Here is a 19,207-nt window from a genome sequence, read left to right as displayed (position 1 = left end):
AATTTCTTCTTAAATATCTTATCACAGAAGCATTACCATCATCTCTAATTGGCCCAGCCTTGGCCAGCAGCATATCTATCCTCAGAGCCATCAGGGATTGTTTCTGCCAGACATTGTGGAAGCTTCTAGCAGCTTCTCACAGAAGCTCTAGACCTCTAGACCTCTATGGCCCACATGCTACCAAAAATCAGGCCATGCAAAACCAACACAGACAAGAAAGAAGAAGGGAGGGACAGCATTTGTATTCTTGAGTTCTGGTTAGGCATGAAGGAGTCTTGTTGTCATGGGTTTGTCTGAGCACCTTCCTGCCCATGGAAAGTGGGGATTTAATTCCCTGATTCACTTTGCTTGTGTACTTTTTCTTTGCCTATTAAACTGTCTTGATCTAAAGCCAAGGGTTTTAACTTTTACCCTTCCATTTCTTTCCCCCATCTCACTGAGAGGAAGTTAGCAAGTGGCTGTGTGGGTCTGAGTTGTCAGCTGTGATGAAATCAAGACAATTGTACATGAACGTTGTCTTGACATTACCATTATGCTTAAGTCTTATCTCTTGATGATGCTACCATTTGTCCAAGTATATAAGTCATTACTCCTTACCAATGTATGATTTGTAAGACTGAATTCACCAAACTTTGGGGTCATATCTTGACTCTCCATTTCATCATCCCAGTGTTGAGGTGATCTTGGTTCATCTTCTTTTAAAAGCAGATGGTCCCTATTCTTCTAAGTTCCTGTATGGATTTCATGCAATAGTCACAGTCTTTGTTCTTTTTCTACTAAAACTACTGCTTCTAGTACTTTGTGCTGTGGATATTCATGCTCTTTCCAGTGTGCATGTTCTCTGTTTCTCCTTTCTGTTCCTATCCAATCATCTTCAGTTTTGGGTCCATCATGACAAGAAAGATACTTGTCTGTTGATGAGGCAGCATCAGTGGCAACTGAGATAGGTCTAAGAGTGAGAGTTAGATTCAGCTGTACAGGGGGGTACCTGATCTCGAGGCTACTCAAACAGCAGCCACCAGCCCCATCCAGACCTGGAAGCCCTTGGCAGCCAACCAGCAAAGAGGGGACAGTGCCAGAAGCAGCAAGGGAGATTTAAATGGTTCTAGGGAGTGCAAATGATCCAGAACGAGGAGAACAGGAGTGAGCAAATGGAAATGTGCCATATCAGTTTCTACGGACAGGATGAGCAGGAAGGGCTGCTCTTCAGCTCTCTGTGACCAGCCAATAGAGGCAGATAACAGACCAAATAGTTGGTGAAGGACACAAAGAGATCTTTTCAGCACCAGTCTTAATAGTGTATCCTCTCTCAGGTATAGTTCTGGCATGCCACAGAGCTGCTCTGGTTTTGGCATGGCCCTGTAGCTGCTGAAGTCACTTCACCAGCCATGTCAGAGGCCTCCAGATAGCCAGAGCCACTGATGCTACATACAGCTCTCCAAGTCTCAGGTTATCAGGAGCGCTGGATGCCTTTCTGTGAGGCTCAATGATTCCTTTTTCAGGTGTTGTCAATATGCTGCATCACCAGATGAAGAAACAACGAAGGGAAGTGAATACACAGTATTCAAGAGAATGAGAACTTGAATTCTCAGAGGTGCTACAGCCTAAGAAGTCCTGAACTTCTGTTTTAGTAAAGAGCCAGATGGGTTCAGAACACTGTCATGTATCTAGTCAGTGGCCTATTGAACAGGAGAGCTGGAAGCTGGTCTCTGGCAGTTCTAGGAGAAAAGCTCTTCCTCCTGAAAACATGATGATGACCAATAGGACGGGCACTTTTTAGAACAGGTAGGAAGGCCTGGAACCCGAAAGACAGTCAATGGATGAGGTGTATGAAGGTACTTCTGGGATGGAGTGGGACCAACAAGGGCAACACAATCTACTTCTGCATCACACCCTGATTTGTTAAGAGGAGAAGAATAGTTCTCATGATTACCTTCTAAGGGCTCTCTGATTATCTGTTACTGGTTCTTCAAGTCAGCAGTGATGAGACAACAAAGAGAAGTCTGAGAGTAAAAGGAATTTCAGGACCTAGGGATGATTTGTTGAAGGATCACAGATAATGTTTTCTATGGTCCTTTCAGTACCAAGGAATAGTATTCAAAGAAACAATATTCAAAGGAACAGGCAGATCCATCAGATCAACACTGCGCTTTGGGGCTGGTGTCATTAGAATAATGTTGGGTTTTGGACCATGGGATGGTCTATACAACACCTGATCTGCTGACACCTGATGGGATGCACCTCTCAGAGGGGAAAAGAGTTTCTAGCATAGGAACTCGGAGGATTCATCAATAGAGCTTTAAACTAGTTTGAAGGGGGAAGGGACAAAACCAGATAGTGAGAGGCAGTGGGGTGATGCACTTGAGGAACTGAGTGCTGGTGGGAGGTGTTGGCTACAACAGACCAGAGCTGAAGTGTTTCTGTTCCAACACACACAGCATGAAGACCAAATGAGAGGAGCATGGATCCTTGGCCCAGTCCCAGTGATTTGACATCACTAGCATAAGTGAAACTTTACCAGGATGAGTCCTGTGATTGAAGTGCCCTACTGAACATTTACAGACTCTTTAGGAAGAATAGGCAGGGCAGATGAGGCAGAGGGAGGCACTGTATGTAACAGAAGGGTTAGAATTTAGGGAGGTCACAGTTGAGAGCCTTTGGGTAGGAATCAAGGGGCAGTGAAAGGATGCAGATGTCTCTGTGGGAGTCTACTAGAGATCTCCTGGCCTGGGCAATAACACCAATGGAACTACAGGATGCAGAACTAAGGAACTAAGAGTTTCTTTGAGGAACTAAGGGCTGCATCCCAGTTAACTGCCCTTGTCCTTCTGGGATACTTCAGCTGGTCAGAAAACAACTGGGAGCATCACACAGTTGGTACAATCCAGGACTGAAGATTACTAAAACACCTGGATGCCAACTTCATGTACAAGTACTAGGAGAGCTGACTAGGAAAGGTGCCCTTCTTGATTTGTTGCTTGTTAATGGAGAGGGTTGTATGAATGACATGATTGGTGGCTATCTTGCTACAGCAGCCACAAAGTGATTTAGTTTAAAATCTCTGTTGCTAGGAGGAAAAGTGTCAGAAAATTTTCACCCTTGGACATGAATAGAGCAGACTTTAGGCTGCTCAGGGAAATAGTGATCAAGATCCCTGGGAAAATTCTTCTGAAGGTGCTGGGGTCCATTAGTGTGGGTCACATTTTAGGTGTCACCTATGGGCACAGGAAGCGGCAATTCCAAAATGTTGAAAGTCAAACAGATGTGACAGAAGGCTGGCTTGGCTGAACAGGGATCTTCTTTGGAGGTAAAGCAGAGAAGGAAGGTGTATGTCCAGCAGGAGAAGGTTGGGTGACATGGCAGGACCACAGAGATGGTGCTCTGCAGGAAGAAAATTTTTGCAGCCAAAGTGTAACTGGAGTCAAAACTTGCCAGAACTGTGGGCGATGATAAAGAGAGGATTTTAAAATACATTGGCAGAAAACAGTGCAGAAGTCACATTGGCCTATTCCAGAATGAGGGTGGTCAACTCACAAATAGAGAATTTGACAAGACAGGGATATGTATTGTTTTTCTTACCTGTCTTCAGCATGGGCTAAGGGAATCCCAGTGCCCTGAGCTGAATGACCATGGTTTGAGAATGATAAACTCACAGTTGATCCTGAAGTTGTAAGGATCTGCTGCAGCAGCTGCATTCCTATAAATCTATGGAGCCTGATGGGATTAATCTGAAACTACTCAAAGAGCCGGCTGATGTAATTGTGAGGCTTCTCTCAATATCTGAACAGTCTTGGATGTCTGGAGAGGTCCCAGTTGAGTGGAAGCTGTCATGAAGCGCAAGAAGGATGACCATGCAGTGCCTGATAAAGTTATGGAGATTATTCTGAGAAGTATTGAAAAAACATCTGAAGGACTACATAGGCACAGGTCACAGCCAGCATGGTTTAATGAGTTAAGTCTTGCTTATCAAATCAGATTCCTTTCCTTGACAAGGTAACCCACCTAGATGATCAAGGGAAGCCAGTAGAAAATAATCTTTTTGGATTTCAGTAAATCTTTTGATACTGTGTAAAGAGACTTAAAGATCACAATTTCCTCAAACACTAAAATTGCTGAAGACTCTACTGTAGCAAACTGTGCAACTGCTCATCTGTCACCACCAAAACCCACTCCCCCATTTCCCTCCCCACCATTCCCCCTCCTCCTTTCTACCCCATCCCAAATATGCCTCCTGGATTCCTGGAATTTGGACTGTGAGTTAAGCCACCTAATGGGAACTTGAGATAACAGAAAGGTGATACTATCATCCATTTATCTCAGGCCTGAGAAAAGGTAAGCAAATGTTTAGGAGACTGTATCCACAAGGAAAGTGCAGTCAGCAGCTAGGGTGAAAATCAGCTCTGACAGGTCTTGCAGGGGGATACCATAACCACTGATAAAAGCAAGAAACCCACTGAAATAAAAGAAGAGAAAGACTGAGCATGGGACTATAGCATTAGAAGAGAAAGAATCATTTAACCAATGGAATACGAGAACTGTGTAGTCAATGAGCATTAATTTCTTTGTTGCTAAATTGTATTAAAGGTGAGAAGTTTTGAGCAACCTCAGGACCCCTACCACTAAGAAGCCCACGATGAAGAGGGATATTGTCTGGATTCACAGGGATAGTGACTATCTTTCTACTTCCCCTGTCTCTTTCTCTGCCCCCTGCTCTCCTTTCTATTTTTTTTAATCTCTCTCTACCTCACATTTATTGTTAAATAAAATCCATGCTATTGATGGGTGTTGCTTGCACCTTAATTCGGGTCGAGGCATCTCCCTCTGATAATCAGACGGCAATATATTGCCTCTCACAGGGTCCTTCTAGACCACTCAGTCCACAGCTGGATAAGCACACCATGCAATGGGTGAGCAGCTGGCTTGTGGGTCACAGTGTAACTGGTGCAACATCAGGCTGGCAATAGGCCACTAATGCGGTTCTGCAGGGTTCCATTCTTGGTCCAGTTCTCTTCAACATCTTCATAAACCTCTTGGATGCAGGACTCAAAGGGATGGAAAATAAGTTTGAAGATGATTCAGTTACAGGCTCTCCAGGAAAGTAGTCATAGCACCAAGCTTGACAGAGTTCAAGAAGCATTTGGACAACACTCAGGCACATGGTGAGATTCTTGGGACTGTCCTGTGCAGGGCTAGGAGTTGGACTTTGATCATCCTAGTGGGTTCCTTCCAACTTAGAATGTTCTATAAATCTGCGGGATTGTGTCCAGAAAAGGGCAATGGAGCTGGGGCGAAGTCTGGAGTAGAAATCTAATAAGGAGCAGCTGAGGGAGCTGGAGGGGTTTTCTCCCCTGGAGAAAAAGAGGTTTGACCTTTTTGTTTTCTACAACCCCCAGACAGAAGGTTATAGCAAGATGAGGATTGGACTCTTCTCCAAGTCAACTAACTGCAGGATCAGAGGAAATGGCCTCAAGTGGCAACAGGGGAGTTTTGGACAGGTATTAGAGAAATTTTCTTCATCGAAGTGGTGTTAGGTCACACAGGGGTGGGGGAGGGGAAGGAGACAGAGGCCGCTCACCCCAGAGATTCGTATGGCACCGAGAGCTTTATTTCCCAAGCCCTCCTTTACATAAGGCATTTGAAAGACCCAGTCTGGATGTTCTCATTGGTTTAATCCCACGCCCCTTCAGGTACTGGCCAGTGAGGTGGCTGCAGCATTGGGAGATATTTGATTGGCCAACACCCTTGTCAATCTCTGTAACAAAGTCAAGCCTTGGCACAGGCTGTCCAGGACAGTCATGAAGTCGCCATCCCTGTAAGTGTTCCAAAGTGTGTGGATATGGCACTTGGGGACATGGGTTAGTGGTGGTGCTGCATTAACCCTGTTATGTATTTGATCTTAGAGGTCTTTTCCAACCTTAATGATTGTGTAATTCTGTGATCTCTTACTTACTATGCAAATTTATGTAGTGCCTCCTACAGTTTGTGTCTAGGCCACTAATAAATATACTTAGAAAGAGTAGTTCCAGACCAATTATTGAAGAGCTACCAGAAGTTCTACCCTCTTCAGCAGATGACCTTTAATCTTTTTTACTCCCTTATCTCAGTAATTCATGGAGTAACCTCTGTCCTTCTGGCAATCACTTTTACTATCTGTTGCAGTATGAAGTGCCTTTTGCCTTTTTGTAAGAGATTACTAAGAAAACCAGTTCTCAAAGCAGGACTGGAGTAATTTTGATATCTTAAACTGTGATATGTTGATTTTATTTTGAGGAACAGACAACAGGGAACCCTTCCTGTTTTACCCCTACAGCTCACCAATTCACATGTGTAAATTTTTTTCCCATTCAAAGCTTGACATGCAGATCCTTTTTAAAAACTGTGCTTTAAAATTATAACAAGGAAGATATTTCATAGAGATTGTCACTCTTGTTGCACTCTTGGTCAGAGGAACTCAAATGAGAAATTGCAGCTGGTTCTCTTTAAGATAGAAACATCTGCGTAATCTGAGTAGACAAAGAATTAAATTCTGAGAAGGGAGAATCAAAATATGTTTGCATATTGAAGTCAAGGTAATTATTGAGCTCATAGAGTGAGTTTTGGTGTAGATGCAATGCAAAGGAAAACCACACAGACTAGGCTATCCAGGCTTGGTCAGGGTTGAGGCTATTAGTCTGATGGTTTGCCTTTTGTTTAAAGTCAATATACTAACTAAGGGAATTACAATACTATATATGAAATTTATGAAAACAGCAAGTTGAAAAAACAACTGGGAATGCCATATGGAAAGTTCTTCCAATGTCTAAATGCAGCCAATTTTTTGTTGGGAGAGATGGATAATAAAATTTTAGTTGTTTCATTATAATGTATTTGGTAGTAGCTGCTGGTCCCTAAAGCTTTAAGTTCCGGGTGTTTGAGAGCTATAATAGCAAACAGGCTTCAAAAAAGTTTTGCATTAAACTCTTCTGTTCCTAAAGTCTGCTGAGTGTTTTGGAGATGTTTCCCATGACCTCAGAACACATCTTTACATTCACATCTTACAGTTGCCATCCATCCCACATGGCACATCCTGCCCTTCTGCAGGTGCAGGCATTGCATGGAACTGCACAGCACACTGATCTGTTAATGATGGTGCAAGAAAAAACACCCCACTGACAAGTCTCTAGCTGGGCCTGAGAGGTATGAAGGCACTTACAGACAGGATGTGTTCCTTTTCATTTCTGAGCACAGGAGCAGGAAGGAGATTCTTCCCTTTAGGCGTGAAGGTAGCTGCACTGCTCAGAGCATCAGATCAAGGGACAGTATTTCCCCCACAGCTGACATCCTACCTGCAGCACTGGGAGTCAGAATGGGTGAGCTGCAAGTTCTTAGTGTTTCTCTTGAATCCAGGTACAGAGGTGGTGAGCGAAACAGGCAAAACAGATTGTCCTGTTCTTTATGAAAACTGTCTAGTACACCCAGCACAGCAGCTGGTGCTCCCAGATGCCAAGGACCCTCTGAATTGTAAAAGCCATCCAGGCTCATCTGAAGGCTGTCTTTGGCTTAGTGAATGAGTACATTTTGATCAGTCAAGTCTTAAAATAGACTTGAATAAAGTAACTCAGTAAAAACCTCAATTTCTGAAAACATGTTTTGCAGTGGTTAAAACTTAAAGCTCAATCACTAAGCTAAAATCTGAAAATATAAAAAGTAAGCCAACTTTCCCTACATCAGGGATATTGGAGAGACCACAGTGAATTCTTTTGCATATTCTAGGTGAATGAGGGATAGCTGTACATTTTGATAGCACTGTTGTATTTTGTTAACAAAGTATGCAGCATCATTCACGCAGGCACCTGTAAGGTTAGAACAATATATCTGGCAGACTTTTATTTATTTTTATCAGTCAACTCTGGCTAAACCCTGTAGACTTGGACACCTTATGAGCTGTTTCTTTGGTTTAATATAGGTGCTGCACTTCACTAGAGAAAATAAACTCATCTACTGCCATTTTTTGGTTTTATCATATTAGTGTTTTGGCAAAGAATTTATTCAGTTTCCAATACTTAGTTATTTATGTGCTACTAACTAGCTTTGCTAGGTTCCCTAGAGAAAGGTCCATTAAAACTCTTAATGTGACACCGCATATTTTTAGTAGACTAGGAAATAGTTGCAATTTTAATTTAAATTGAAATGACTGTGTAATGGCTGGACAAATCACTCTCCAATCCCTAGAGCTCTTAATTGTAATTCTCCATTGTTTCTATGCATAAATTTTCTTTTTAAGTGCTCATTCTGAAATACTAATTTTTTTGAATGTACTATATTCATTTAATAGTTTTTTATGGTTAACAACTTCATGATTAAACTTAAATGTTAAATATAAAAGGTGGAAATAATATGCCTAATCAAGTGTTGTGAAAATAAACTGTGTTTGAATCTTGAGATGGCAATAATTTAAGGACCTTCTCTTCAAGGAAGGAAAGGGAAGGGGGAAAATTTTCTACTGGGAGTAATGGGCAGAATTCATTGTGTTTCTGCAGCAGAGAAGCTATAATCATAATGAGCAGTTCTTCTTCAGCCCTTCCTACTGCCTTGAGTCATCATCACAAGAAAACAATCCCTTACCCAACATCTCCTCAAAAATAAATTGAGTAGTTTATATGTTGCATCAACAACATTCTGATTTGTTTTGGGCTGGGCAGAACCTCTTACTTCCTGGGAGCTGGCAGCTGTCCCAGTCCAAGGCCTTCACAGAAAATTGTCACCAAGTCTTACCTCATCTTCCAAAGTCCATCTAAGACATACAGCTGCCAAGCGCTGTCCTTGGCATTAGCTCTTGGGGTGTTCACTATCATCATTGATCACAAACCTAGAGATGCAGACTGTGGCCTCTCTCTACTCTCAGTACTACTCTTTTACTATAGCAAATTTTCCTTCCACTCAACCTGCCTCACAGCCTTGTTCTTATCTATATCTCCTCCCTGCCGATTTCACCAGTTCCTCTTTTCTTCCAGAACTCTCATGCCTTCTCAGTTCATGACAGCTCTTAAATCCTTTGTCTCCCACTCAAAGCCTTCCCATGAAAGATGCTCTTACCCTGCCTTCCTCAAGGGCTCATTACATCCCAAAATCTCTCCAGATCCTTGGCTGCTTCTCACGGATTACAGTTTTCTCAGTCTCTCCTTCCTGTCCACTCCCCTCATCCAGGCTTGAGTTTTCTGAAATGATTGCCACTTTTCTTGAAGACAGTACAAAAAAAGTGAGTTAATCATCATCCTTTCTAGGACAAAATTCTCTGTTTTATCTGCTGGTAAAAGGAGAAAAATCTGTCTTGGACAAACTGTTGGCTTCAACAGCAAGACGAGGTTTAAACCTTCAGAATACATCACAATCCCAAGGAAGAACTATGAGTCATAAAAACTCTATAAAGAAAACAAAATACCCCAAGATATCCTATAGGAGACAATTCCCATGTCACATTGCTGATGCCAAGCAATATTAATAGAATTAAAAAAACACTCAGGTTGGAAGGGACCTTTAATGGCCATCTAGTCCAACCCCCCTGCAATGAGCAAGACCATATTCTAAAGCTTTATTTTTTGATATGTACCACCATGCTCATAAAGTCATGTGTGAACACCTGTCTATCCCACATCAGGAGGCAGCTTACTCATATATGTGGAAGAGGAGGTGTTAATTTCAGAAGTTTTGGACAAAATGGCCTTTGATATTCCTTCAGCTCAAACTGTTCCTGTGATTCTATGATTTTGTGAATGCCAGTGGTATTTGCAAGCTGAGATACAGTAGCAGGTTTAGGACCTCCAGTGCTGGAACTACTCTTGATCTCAACCAGGCCTTCTCCTGGAGTGCAGTTAGGATGTCCTCATAAAGGTCTGGCCAGAGAAAGGATTCCCCATGTTTGAACTCAGAGAAGGTCCCTATCAGCACCAGACAGTACACTCATGGTGCTCAGGAAACATCAGGGAAGTTTTAAGGGGTTTCATGAGGCTGAGGAGCAGTATAGGAAATGGACATGATTCAGTAAAGTTGGCCCTAGGAAGAAAAAGCAATAAACATTTTTCCAAGAAGATAAATTATTCAGATTTACCTTATAAAATGGTGCTAGCGATTGGCGAAAATCCAGTTTTTGTTTGCAATTTGAAATTCCCCATTAGACCCAGTTGTCTTGAAAACCCATAGCTATCTGGGAAAGGAGGAAGCAGAGGAAAATATTTAGCCTTGCTCCCAGCTGGCTTCACAAGCCAGCTGGGAAAATGTAACTGAGTTGCTGGATGTACTGACCTCGAATGCTGGCAAAGAGAAATTTAGCTAGGATAAAGCAGAGTTCCCAAATGGGAAACAGTAAAGTGGCTTCCTGCTGTTGGTAGCAACATCTTCATTTTGAAACATGGTGATCTGCACTCAAATTTTCTAAACTCTTTCTATATCACTGTGCAGCAATACTTTACAGCCTCCTCATGCAAATGATCAGGATAATACAGGTTTTCTTTTAATTAAAAGCTCAGCCTCTAGGAACTCATTCATTTTTAATTAATTGCATAGTAATAGTTTTTCTATTTTGTTTAACTTGTGGGATAAAAGAGAGTTTTAACAATGGGATCTCGGCTGCTTAGATAAAATCCTGTTCAGTACACATTTACAGAAAAAAAAAAAAGCAAAAACCAACCTGTGACATGTGAATTCTGAAAGGCCAACTGTAAATCTGTATGTTTCTAGTTGAACCTGCTTGTATCATAATCCTTTAGACACAAACTGTGACCAGATCTGAGACTAAGTAGACCTAGACTTCTCTGGAAAGCTCAAACAGGGGGTCTCGCCAAGGCTTGTGACTCAATAGGAGAGACTGTGACTCAATGATACTGTAATCCATTGCAATAGATGAGTTACAATTCTTATGAGTAATTATTTAGATACTTTTTTTAGATAGTTTTATGTAGATATCAGCAATACTTAGATACTTTGCTGCAATAAATTTAATCATAATCATCCCCAAATTGTGTCCCACTTCTCATTCATGGCTGAGAGCCTCCCCTCAGCTGCTCAGCCACAGCACCACTAAATACTCAGTTTTATAGAAATAGTTCTATGACAGGAGATTTTGGCTGTGTGTGGATAGGAAGGAAAGGACATTGCACTAAGAGGGGACCTGACAGGATGCTGGGGAATCCCAGCCTACTGCAGCACAGGAGTCAGATGAACAATGTCAGATGCAGAACCCCAAAGGGCAGCAGTGAGGCACAGATCCAGAGTAGGATGCTAGACCCAGGGGCACTAGTAGGGACATTCCTCCTGGGAGCTCATGGTATAGAGGGGGTGTTGGGGACTTTCTCCTCCCTCAGGGTCTGGCAAGTGTTTTGGGAAAGAGAGGAGAAGAAGTCAGTGTGCTGAGAGCAAGCTCCTGTTTTTCTGTTCATGCACGATCCTCTGCTCTCTCTCCCTTGGCTGGCACCAGCACAAGGAAAAGCCTTGTGCTAGGAAGAGCCTTGGTGGGGAAAGTACCTGAGACTATGGAGAAGCAGCAGAGGTAACGGACCCTGAAGCAGAGCACTGCAAAGGGGCCAGCAGCCCCTCTGGCAACGACCGTGCTTTGAGCCAACCTGATCACAAAGCCACACGTCCAAGTTGCAAGGGCTTTATTGGATATATGAATTTTAAGTCTGGAGAAGAGAACTACTATTGGAATATTATCCCAATATTACTGGATGGAACATGCCCGGGCTCGTCCGGCCCTTGCTGCTTGACCAAAGGTGGCAGCAGTGGTGTTTCACCTCAGAGACACCTTTGGCTGGCTGGATGTTGCAGCTGGCACTTGGAACAAGTCCAGGCAAGCAGGAACTCAGGTTTACCTCTGGTGGAAAGGCTTTATGTGAGGTGAAGAGGAAAAGGTGATGGATTCTGCCGTAGGGTTTAATCCAGAGTTTTATTCCAGTGTCATAGATCTCTGAATCTTGTAACAGCTACAACAGAATACTGACTGCATGGTCCCGTGTCTTTTCAAGCCTGGGGAAAGGGGGAGGAGAAGAGGTAGGTGTGCCACCAACCAGGTGGGAGGGGGGGAGTCTCAGGGGACAATGACACCTAGATGGGCCAATGACCCCAGGGCTGAGAAGCATCTTTTGAACTTCACCAACTAGAGAACACCCTTGCTAGAATGTTAAGATTGATGGACAGCACTTAGCAAGGGGGCAAGGGGGAGGGGAAGGGAGAGGTTGGCACACCTGAGGGACTGGGAAAGGCGAAACAGGATATTGCTTCACACCGCAACAAACTACAAATGCACTTAAGGTGCAGAGTGGGTGATTTCTGTACCCCAAACCCTGGAATCCTTGTTTCCTAATACTGTGAGTCCACAGCCACCCGGCTACACTAATGGCATGGGCTGCAACCAACTGAGTTTCCATAAGGCTTTGGGAACAGGGCTCAGGTTCATGGATAACCCATCCCTGGAAGTGGTCAAGACCAGGTTGCATGGAGATAGGAGCAAGCTGATTTAATAGAAGTTGTCCCTGCCCATGAGGGGAACATTGGAATAAAATGATCTTTAATGTTCCTTTCAACACAAACCATACTGTGATTCTTTGATTAACCTTGGTTTACCTTTGATTACCTTGGTTTTGATGAGTCAGGGAATGGTGAGCATTACCTGCATGCTCATTGCTGGGCCTTCAGTGGGAGGGGAAGTGACCAAGCAACATGGCAAGCTGTGATAAAGGGCTGTACAGGTCACTATATTCCTCTGGTGTGAAGCACTCGCTCCTCGGCAGGGGTTTTCCCTGTGACCTCTTAGGGACCAAGCCTATCTTGCCCATGTAATGAGCTTCTCCGAACACCTGGTCTGGGTGCTCAGTTTGCTGATCTCCTTTCCCCATGAAAATTCAGCCAAGAGTCACCACAAATCATTCTCCTTGACTGTTTTCAGGGTCAGGGCAGATGTTTTGTTCAACCTGAAGCAAAACACCTATCTTGACTTCCAGAGATCTCCCTTAGAAAGGAGCTTTTGCATTAGCAGGAGGAGAGAGGTCATTTCAATATAACTACAGGGGGTGATTAAAAAAAAGTAATAACGCCATAACATTTAAAGGAAGGCCGGTCTGCAGCCTTGTGGCCTATGTCAGCTCTGGAGATGGCTTTGATGAGGGTGTAGTGGGCAGCAGTTCACCCTCTTTGAGGTGCTGCTGTGACAGGCACCAACATATCACAACCTGCTGGGGATGGTGTCTCAGTCACTTGGCTTGCTTCCAAGTTGTGTGTCACTCTTTGTGTAGCTTTTTTCAATATGCTGTGGCTTTGCAATTTTGACCAGTTTATAAACTGCACAGTCAACTCTTCCTTTTTCATCTTTTTTCCTGTGATTTTTTTTGCAACTACTTTATAAACTGAAGGAGTGGTATGGTACTTCTGCCCCTCTTTCATGTTTCTGAGTTGGAAATCTTACTAAAAATGAGATGCTGACACTCATGAACAGTAAATCATTGATTAGTGGGAGATTATTAATTAAAACCTTAGTAAAGTAATAGCTATCTTACTATACTCATCTATGGACATTCCATACTGGGATGATCACAGTCAGATGGACTGAATAGACTTGTACGGCTGCTCTTACTGTTTTCCTTTTCTTTGAGAGAAGTTAATCTATTCTTCATGTGTATGGTTTCACTTAGCAGAGGTCATAGAGAAAAAGCTAATGTCTTCTTAAAAAGACAAAACAAAGAACTTTTACAACTGTCTTGGTTTAGGGCAAATTTTGGAGAAAAATTCTGAATTGGGGTCTCTTTAGAAAGCAAATTGAAGTGGCTCCTCCCCCAAAAAGAGGTTTGGGGGAAAAAAGATTTGGCAAAAGATTTCTTTGCAGAAAAGTGGAAAAAAACTGTTTATTTAACAGGCAAAATAAACCCCAACCAGTTTATTTAACTAGCACAAAAACTGAAAAATATTAAACGATAAATCTTCTCACCACTCTGAAGAGATGACAAACTCAGAAAGTCTTCTTTGTGGGCTGCAGCTTGGCTCACTCAGTCTGTTATCAGTCTTTTTGGTGTTGGAAAAATGCTGTGGCTAAGGCTAGGCTCTGGTGTGAAAGAGGTGTGAGCTCTCGGTGCTCTTCTGAGTTCTCAGTCTAGATCAGGTTTGAACAGTTCTAAGAAAAAGAAAAACTATAGTCTGGGAAACTTCACTTCTTTAGCTAGCTAAACCCTAACTAAACAACAAAGTAGAGCTCTCTCTGCTCTCTGTCTATAGACAACATAGTCTAGGAGAACGATGCAAGTGCAGTTTCTGAAAACAAACTGTGCTTCTCTCCCCCTCTTAAAGGGGCAGAACTTATTTCTGGGCTAAACAGACGAAAGGGATACAAGCATCATAAAGTCACCCCAGGACATTAGCACACACACACACACACTCACCTCCTCCACCAAGATGTAACAAGAGTGTCCATTGAGTTTTTGGTGTATCAAACGGATTTGATTAAACTTGTTTTCAAGGATTTTGTAAGGTAAATTCATTAAATCAAGTAGGGCTCAGGTGGTCATGGGCAGGTCACAATGGTCTCTGGATTGCTGCTGGCATGGCAAGGTTTGTTAAAATGATAAAGTTACAAGCAAGATGATCCTGCTTACTATGTACAGAACAGAAAGGAAAAAAAAGGTTAATCAAAAAGTCATAATCATACAAATGAGCACAAGCTCATCCTGAAAACCAATTACTCTTTATTTGTCCTATCAAATGTAGACAAAAAAAAATCCCTTGCAAATACATCCTCTTTGGTGATTTTCATGTATTAAAACATTTTATGATAATCATAGAAAGGATCTTTAAGGATACACCTTGTAAATAATTAGTAGAACTCCATTTAAGAGCAATGTGCCAAACCTGTCCCTGTGGATTGCAAGCACTGTGTTCTATTTTCTGCAACCAGAGCTCTGAATATCACTTTGGATGCTACTCCTCCAACATCAGCATCAAGCCCTCTGCTGAAGGGACTCAGCCAGGGTCTTGCCCCTTTTGAAGTTATGAGGGATTTGCATTTTCCCTGAGGTTTTCAACATTTAACACGGGAAAACAAGCATCTTTACATGCTCTCTCTACTCCTGACCAGTTGACTTACACTGCCTCCAAGGTGTGAGAGATGTTGTTGCTGTTTGTGTCCATGCAAATGGTTTGCAATGGTTTTTTTGGTTCTTGGAGGTCTGTGCAGGGCAGAGAGGATCTGAGCTCCTATCTATTGATTGCTAGGGAGATAAGATAAGGTTTGTTTGGGATAGCCCACCTCTCTGGACATGTCAGTTGTTGGGAAAGACAAAGACCTGGAACCCTTCTGGGTGTCTTACAATTGAAAAATGCTTCTTCTCACTACAGCTGTCGTTTGCCACCAATGGAAGACAGGGCACATACACACAGACCATATATTACAAGGAGCCCAGCAAGGGGCTGCACTGAACTGCTGTCCAGACACTGTCCAGACACGTTCAGTGTGTGTTTTTCTAAGTGTGCAAACTGAGACTTCTTGTTCCATCCTCATAATGTCACGCCTCTGGTAAGACCATCTCTGTTTAGCTGACTAATATAAATGCAACTCCAGTTATTAAATCCTTCTCTTAGGAGTTGGGGTTTTTTTGTTTTTTTTTTTGCTCTGACTAGATCCAGTAAGCCAGAGAAGAACCTTGTGAAGTTCAAAAAAGTAAAAAGCCAAGTACTGAAGTACTGCCCATGGGGAGGGATGACCCCGCAACCCAGCTGGAATGCAGATGGTACAAATAACATTAGGTATACTAGTGAACACAAAGTTGACTATGAATCAGCAAAGAAGGCAATGGCATCTTGGGCAAGAGTATCTCCAGAAGGCTGAAAGAGGTGAGCCTTCTTTTATACTCACTGCTGACAAGACACATCTGGAGTATTGTGTTCAGTTTTGTGGGGTCCCACAACCACAAAGGCGATTAAGAGATTGAAGCATCTCTCCAGGCTGAGAGAGTTGGGACTATTCAGTTTGGAGAAGAGCAGGCTCAGGAGGATGGAAGGAATGATGATGAGAAAGCCAGGCTCTCTTCAGATGTGCCCAGAAATAGGATGTGCCTATATCAGTGCCACAGGCACTGATATAGGCACAGGACATTCCTTGTGAATATCAGCAAACCCTTATTTGTGAAGGTGACTGAACATCATCCCAGTGGAGTTTCCATCTTTGGAGATGTCTAAAACCAAATTTAGCCCAGTCCTGGTGGTCCTGCTTGAGCAAGTAGGTGGAGTGGATGATCTCCAGAGTCCCTTCCTACCCCCAGCATTCTGTCCTAAATTTTTATGGGAAGATCCATTCATAGAAACTTTTGCTTTTTTCTACCAGAGAAGTAAGCATGAGAGATTTCTAAGGCAATGGAGAGACCCTGAGGCAGACGTAGGTAGCTGACAGAAAGTATATGTGGGCAATATTTGGTAGCTCTATGAAATCAGTGTTTTTTCCCTCTCAAAGTATTACTAACAATCATGAAAAACATGAAAATCTGGGACAGAACCCATGCTCCTCCATGTCTGGTATTCCTGGGCACATAGATATTTATGTTGGAAAAATGTGACTGCTGAGCTGAGTTGTGTATTGTTATTCTAGCCCTTATTTAGAGACTGTTCTAACATTTTCAGGGAGGTGTAGGTGTAAAATGGTTTCTATCCTCTGGCTGAGCTTGCCACAGCAAGAATGCCCATTTCTTTCCAATGCTATGAATGAGCTCATTTTTTGTCTTCATCCTGCTGATAAATAGAAGCTGGTTTCCTGTTTCAGTTAGCTATATTGTTACTGAACAGTGGATATGTCCTAAGCCATGGGGGTTTTTTTCCTGGAAGTATTCTGTAGGTTCCCAGAAACTAAATTATTATTCTGCTCTGACACAGATAACTATGCATCAGGGGGTGTGCACTTCAGTGACTACCATTACCACATTCAAAAGCAGACCAAAAAGCCCTTACCAAAGAGGCTTCAGTTCAGGATAGCACCCTACACTGGTGGAGGACATATCAAATTTGCATTCATGTGCGGCTGTAGGCATATATAAAAAAATTCTGTATTTCTTACTGTCATAATTTACCATGGGACGAATTTGGGGAAGTGAGGCTAAACCTTTTTGGGTAACTGACAGTCTGTTGAACCACTGAGAAACTGAACATGCCTCTGTGAAAACACGTTAAGGACGAAAAACCCCGGGAACTTTCACTTTTCGGCGGGCAAAGAGGTAACAAGGCCCGGGCCCCGTCTCGGCCAGGCCGGGCCGGGCGGTCCAGCCGCGGGCCGGGCCCCTTCGCCCTCCCCAGGCCGCCGCCCCCATCGGCCCCGTTCTGGCCGGGCCGGGCCCCGGCAGCTGCCGGGCAGGAATGGGTGGAGGCTGCCGAGCCCGGGCCGGAGCAGGGCCGGCCGCGGCTGTGGAGATCTCGCCGCCAGGTGCCCTTCCCCCAGCGCGGCTGAGACCTGAGGCCCCTGCAGCCCGTGCAGAGTGGGCCTGCGGCTGGAATTGAGCACAAAGACCAACCATTAAACCAATCTGACCGTTTGAAGGGCCCATGCAACATGTTAACTCTTTCAGTACTTAAATCCTCCCTCGAGTGAAAGAAAGGAACAAGATGCAAGCATATAAAGAAGCAGCATGAAGACCTCGGGGCCAGTAAGAAAGAAGCCCCAGATGGGAGGGAATGAGGAGATGCCTTGATCTTGGGGCTGAAATCCTCTTGTAAACTACGAAGAAAAGATTCTTTTTCCCTACAACACATGAAATTATGGGGAGATGAAAGTGTTCAAGATATAGATAGATATCAAGTAAAAGCCTCCATACTGAAGTAAACAGATGTTAAAGTATCTGTAATCCCACAAGAAGTTTGAGCAGAAAAAAAGACCAGTCCTATATCCCAGGAGAAGAAGATCTCTGTTCCCAGGAATGAAGATGATTTTTGAGATAGATAAAGAGAACTTTTGCTTTTGAACAGCTCATCTTTAAAACAATACCCCATAAGTCAACACAACCCAAGCTGTGAGAAGGCCTGTGGAAAACAGAGGGGCCTCCACAATAGCAGATTTTCCTCTGGGTGGCTGCTAGTTGTGAGAGCCATGAGAGAACTGTTTTTTTCCTCTTGTGGAAAAGTCTCCATAACCTTAACAAGAGGAACTTGTCTCCCTAAGTAAACTGAAGAAAAACTATTTTAGAAGTGGTAAACTAACTGGAAATTTAAGGTTTTGTTTCTTTGCATTATCAGTAGAAAAGAGAAGGTTGTGAGGGCAGGAGAAGCAGTCTGAAGGGTTTGTTTTGATTCTTATTACTTTTTCCCTTGTAGTTACTGATAATAAAATTTTCTTTATACCCTTTTAAAGTTTTGAGCCTGTTTTGCCTTCTCCTAATCCTATCTCACAGCAGGAAGCGAGTACAGGGGTGATTAGCCAGCACTTAAACACATCACACTCATCAGTACATTGGTTAGGAAATCTCAAAATTAAAGAAATCTTAAATTAGCGAACCAAAACCACTACAGTTACTCAGTCAGCAATCCCCATGAAAAGAAAACATAATATATTTAAGATCAATTAAACTAGATTTGGAAGACTGGAATCTTTTAAACTTGTGGTACATGCAGAAAGGAGGAGCTGGTCAATCATAGTCAAAAGGTTAAGCCTTGGGTCTGAATCCCTGACAATATCAATGTGATTTTTTTTTTTTTTTTTTTTTTTTTTTTTTTGGCAGAGATTAAATTAATTTGGCTGTAATGGAATAGAAAGAGAGAAAAAAAAAGACACACACCTAACAAGCCTGAAGTGCACAGTGTTATGGATAGAGATGTCCTTGGCTTTTAAAACTGTTCTAGAAGAGGGATATAATTATCTGGTGAAAGCTATTGGTTATCATTTTCTATTAGTTTTATAGGACACTTCCATTATGGAAGGTCACTTTTCTCCAGTTACTATATCACATTTTGTACAACAATGTACTCATAGGATGTGACATTTGCTATTCTGCAAAATAAATTACAATTCTTGTCCTTGTGGAAGCAACTAAAAATAGGCAAGAGAGTAGACAGTTACCTTGCAGCATATGCCATGTCTAAGTGCAGGAAAGACCCCAACATTACAAGGTGGAATCTGAGCACTCATGTGCAGAACCAGTACCATCTGACTTGCTGATGCATGTTTTTATCTCATGGAGCCATGGCCCCCCCTCTCGAAGGGGGCCATGGCTCC

The sequence above is a fragment of the Agelaius tricolor genome, unplaced genomic scaffold (genome assembly GCF_023055355.1).
Source record: "Agelaius tricolor isolate 1412-34295 unplaced genomic scaffold, bAgeTri1.0.p SCAF_44, whole genome shotgun sequence".
Taxonomy (NCBI): Eukaryota; Metazoa; Chordata; class Aves; order Passeriformes; family Icteridae; genus Agelaius; species Agelaius tricolor.
Note: the sequence above shows the minus strand (reverse complement) of the source record.